Consider the following 5,340-nt stretch of genomic DNA (forward strand, 5'->3'; position numbering starts at 1 on the left):
AATGGCCACCAACCTGGCGCTGAACGCCCAGAGTTGTGTACAAAGGCATTTCTACATGCCTAATGGGTGCAGGGATGTAAATCCTTGAACACCTCAGGATCTGTGGACCCCACAGGATCCCCACCTACCTCCACTCACTTCTTCTTACCACTCTCTTTCACACAAACCCCATAAACACTCTTCCCCAAAAACTCTTCACCAATCACCTCAAACTCTCTTCCCCATCACCTCTTCACCACTCACATCCATCCACTCTTCCCCATAAACCTACCTCATAAACTCCACTTACCTTCAAAAATTCAAAACCAATTTCCCACCCAAACCTACCCATATGGCCGAAACCTTCCCCCCCTCCCTTCCCTATATAAAGACCTCCATTCTTTATCAAATTCACACAACACATCCCTCTACACTCCTCTTGGCCGAAACCACATCTCCCTCTCCCTCTCCATATTTCTTCTTCTTCTTCTTCTATTCTTTTGTTTATTGCTCTAGGGCGAGCAATATTCTAAGTTTGGTGTGGTAAAAGCATAAGCTTTTTGTTTTTCCATTACCATTGATGGCACCTAAGACCGGAGAATCCTCTAGAAAGGGGAAAGGGAAGACAAGAGCTTCCACATCCGAGTCATGGGAGATGGAAAGGTTCATCTCCAAAGCCCATCAAGACCACTTCTATGATGTTGTGGCCAAGAAGAAGGTGATCCCTGAGGTCCCTTTCAAACTCAAAAGAAATGAGTATCCGGAGATCCGACATGAAATTCAAAGAAGAGGTTGGAAAGTTCTAACAAATCCCATCCAACAAGTCGGCATCCTAATGGTTCAAGAGTTCTATGCTAATGCATGGATCACCAAGAACCATGATCAAAGTAAGAACCCGGATCCAAAGAACTATGTTACAATGGTTCGGGGGAAATACTTAGATTTTAGTCCGGAGAATGTGAGGTTGGCATTTAACTTGCCCATGATGCAAGGAGATGAACGCCCCTACACTAGAAGGGTCAACTTTAATCAAAGGTTGGACCAAGTCCTTATGGACATATGTGTAGAAGGAGCTCAATGGAAGATTGACTCCAAAGGCAAGCCGGTTCAACTAAGAAGATTGGACCTCAAGCCTATAGCTAGAGGATGGTTGGAGTTTATTCAATGCTCAATCATTCCCACTAGCAACCGGTCTGAAGTTACTATAGACCGGGCCATCATGATCCATAGTATCATGATTGGAGAAGAGGTGGAAGTTCATGAGATTATACCTCAAGAACTCTACAAGGTGGCTGACAAGTCCTCCACCATGGCAAGGTTAGCCTTTCCTCACCTCATCTGCCACCTATGCAATTCGGCTAGGATTGACATAGAGGGAGATATCCTCATCAAAGAGGACAAGCCCATCACTAAGAAAAAGATGGAGCAAGCAAGAGAGCCCATTCATGGAGCTCAAGAGGCGTATGAAGCTCATCACCATGAGATCCCGGAGATGCCTCAAATGCACTTTCCTCCACAAAACTATTGGGAGCAAATCAACACCTCCCTAGGAGAATTGAGTTCCAATATGGGACAACTAAGGGTGGAACATCAAGAGCACTCCATCATGCTTCATGAAATAAGAGAAGATCAAAAAGCAATGAGGGAGGAGCAACAAAGACAAGGAAGAGACATAGAAGAGCTCAAGGACATCATTGGTTCCTCAAGAAGGAAACGCCACCATCACTAAGGTGGATTCATTCCTTGTTCTTGCTTTCTCTGTTTTTCGTTTTCTATGTTATGTGCTTATCTATGTTTGTGTCTTCATTACATGATCATTAGTAGTAGTAACTATGTCTTAAAGTTATAAATGTCCTATGAATCCATCACCTCTCTTAAATGAAAAATGTTTTAATTCAAAAGAACAAGAAGTACATGAGTTTCAAATTTATCCTTGAACTTAGCTTAATTATATTGATGTGGTGACAATGCTTCTTGTTTTCTGAATGTATGCTTGAACAGTGCATGTCTTTTGAAGTTGTTGTTTAAGAATGTTAAATATGTTGGTTCTTGAAAGAATGATGACTAGGAGACATGTTATTTGATAATCTGAAAAATCATAAAAATGATTCTTGAAGCAAGAAAAAGCAGCAAAGAACAAAGCTTGCAGAAAAAAAAATTTAGGCAAAAAAAAAAAAGCAAAAAGCAAGCAGAAAAAGCCAAAGCTCTTAAAACCAAGAGGCAAGAGCAAAAAGCCAATAACCCTTAAAACCAAAAGGCAAGGGCAAATAAAAAGGATCCCAAGGCTTTGAGCATCAGTGGATAGGAGGGCCTAAAGGAATAAAATCCTGGTCTAAGCGGCTAAACCAAGTTGTCCCTAACCATGTGCTTGTGGCGTGTAGGTGTCAAGTGAAAACTTGAGACTGAGCGGTTAAAGTTAAGGTCCAAAGCAAAAAAAGAGTGTGCTTAAGAACCCTGGACACCTCTAATTGGGGACTTTAGCAAAGCTGAGTCACAATCTGAAAAGGTTCACCCAGTTATGTGTCTGTGGCATTTATGTATCCGGTGGTAATACTGGAAAACAAAGTGCTTAGGGCCACGGCCAAGACTCATAAAGAAGCTGTGTTCAAGAATCATCATATTGAACTAGGAGAATCAATAACACTATCTGAACTCTGAGTTCCTATAGAAGCCAATCATTCTGAACTTCAATGGATAAAGTGAGATGCCAAAACTATTCAAGAGGCAAAAAGCTATAAGTCCCGCTCATATGATTGAAGCTCTGTTTCATTGATAGTTTGGAATTTATAGTATATTCTCTTCTTTTTATCCTATTTGATTTTCAGTTGCTTGGGGACAAGCAACAATTTAAGTTTGGTGTTGTGATGAGCGGATAATTTATACGCTTTTTGGCATTGTTTTTAGTAAGTTTTTAGTAGGATCTAGTTACTTTTAGGGATGTTTTCATTAGTTTTTATGTTAAATTCATATTTCTGGACTTTACTAGGAGTTTGTGTGTTTTTCTGTGATTTCAGGTATTTTCTGGCTGAAATTTAGGGACTTGAGCAGAAATCAGATTCAGAGGTTGAAGAAGGACTGCTGATGCTGTTGGATTCTGACCTCCCTGCACTCAAAGTGGATTTTCTGGAGCTACAGAACTCGAAATTGCGCGCTTCCAATTGCGTTGGAAAGTAGATATCTAGGGCTTTCCAGAAATATATGATAGTCCATACTTTGGCTAAGAATCGACGACGTAAACTGGCGTTCAAAGCCAGCTTTCTACCCAAATCTGGCGTCCAGCGCCAGAAAAGGAGCCAAAACCAGAGTTGAACGCCCAAACTAGCATAAAAACTGGCGTTCAACTCCAAGAAGGACCTCTACACGTGTAACACTCAAGCTCAGTCCAATCACACACCAAGTGGGCCCCGGAAGTGGATTTATGCATCAATTACTTACTCATGTAAACCCTAGTAGCTAGTTTATTATAAATAGGACCTTTTACTACTGTATTAGACATCTTTTGAACCATCTTTGAGTCTTTTTGACCATCTTTGGATGCCTGGTTCTTAGATCAGAGGGGCTGGCCATTCGGCCATGCCTGGACCTTTCACTTATGTATTTTCAACGGTAGAGTTTCTACACTCCATAGATTAAGGTGTGGAGCTCTGCTGTCCCTCAAAGATTAATGCAAAGTACTACTGTTTTCTATTCAATTCATCTTATTTCGCTTCTAAGATATCCATTCGCACCCAAGAACATGATGAAGGTGATGATTATGTGTGACGCTCATCACCATTCTCCCCTATGAACACGTGCCTGACAAACACTTCCGTTCTACATGAAATAAGCTAGAATGAATATCTCTTAGATCTCTTAACCGGAATCTTCGTGGCGTAAGCTAGAATGATGGCGGCATTCAAGAGGATCCGGAAAGTCTAAACCTTGTCTGTGGTATTCCGAGTAGGATTCAATGATTGAATGACTGTGACGAGCTTCAAACTCGCGATTGTTGGGCGTTAGTGACAGACGCAAAAGGAGGGTGAATCCTATTCCAGCATGATCGAGAACCGACAGATGATTAGCCATGCTGTGACAGAGCATGTGAGCATATTTTTCACTGAGAGGAGGGGATGTAGCCACTGACAACGGTGATGCCCTTGCATAAAGCCAGCCATGGAAAGGAGTAAGACTGATTGGATGAAGACAGCAGGAAAGCAGAGGTTCAGAGGAACGAAAGCATCTTTATTCACTTATCTGAATTTCTCACCAATGATTTACATAAGTATCTCTATCCCTATTTTATTATTTATTATTCGAAAATATCATTATCAATTTATATCTACCTAACTGAGATTTGCAAGGTGACCATAGCTTGCTTCATACCAACAATCTCCGTGGGATTCGACCCTTACTCACGTAAGGTATTACTTGGACGACCCAGTGCACTTGCTGGTTAGTTGTATCGAAGTTGTGAACCATGGTATTGGCACCATGTTCTTGGCGCCATTGCCAGGGAAAGAAAGAGCCATGAATTTTACATAATTAAAGTGTAATCACGATTACGCATACCAAGTTGCTCACGTTGCCAGGGATTGTTCGAGCCTGGACATCACAATTTCGTGCACCAATAACTCCTGAGTTACTGATTTCTTAACCAAGACCAAAAGGGAAAAAAAGTAAATCTGCTGGAATAAAAATATCTTCAGATTGAAAGTAACAGTAACATAAACAAAAGAGAGCAATCATAAACTGAAATACCTCAAATAACATTAATTAAGAGAATTATCTGTGACATAGAAAAGTTCATAAATCAATATTGAGAAAATAAATAGAAAGGTATATTGAACCTGATGAAAAGAGACAATCCTGAAAGCAAAAGAAATTCTAATTCTAAATCCTAAATGAGAGAGGAGAGAACCTCTCTCTAAAAACTACATCTAAATCATCAAAAATGAATAATTGGAGACTCTCCTTTGAATCAATGCATTTCCCCACTTCATAACCTCTGATCTGTGCCTTCTGGACTTGGATTTGGGCCAAAAAGGGCTTCAGAAATCGCTGGGAGTATTTTCTGTAATTTCTGGTGTGTGGCCTCTGTCACGCGTTCGCGTAGGTCATGCGGTCGCGTCATTTGGAGTTTTCCTTGTCACGCGTTCGCTTCGGTCAAGCGCCCGCGTCATCTATGTTTTGCTCGTGGCGCGCGATCGCGTCATTCACGCGTTCCCGTCGCTGCCTTTTCGCGCTAGGCATGCGGCCACGTCGTCCATGCGTTCGCGTCGCTGCCAGCTTCTTCAAAAACTCTATTTTGTGCTTTCCTTTCATTTTTGTATGTTTCCTTTCCATCCTTTAAGTCATTCCTGCCTTAGAAGATCTGAAACTACT

The sequence above is a fragment of the Arachis hypogaea genome, chromosome 12, assembly GCF_003086295.3.
Source record: "Arachis hypogaea cultivar Tifrunner chromosome 12, arahy.Tifrunner.gnm2.J5K5, whole genome shotgun sequence".
Lineage (NCBI taxonomy): Eukaryota > Viridiplantae > Streptophyta > Magnoliopsida > Fabales > Fabaceae > Arachis > Arachis hypogaea.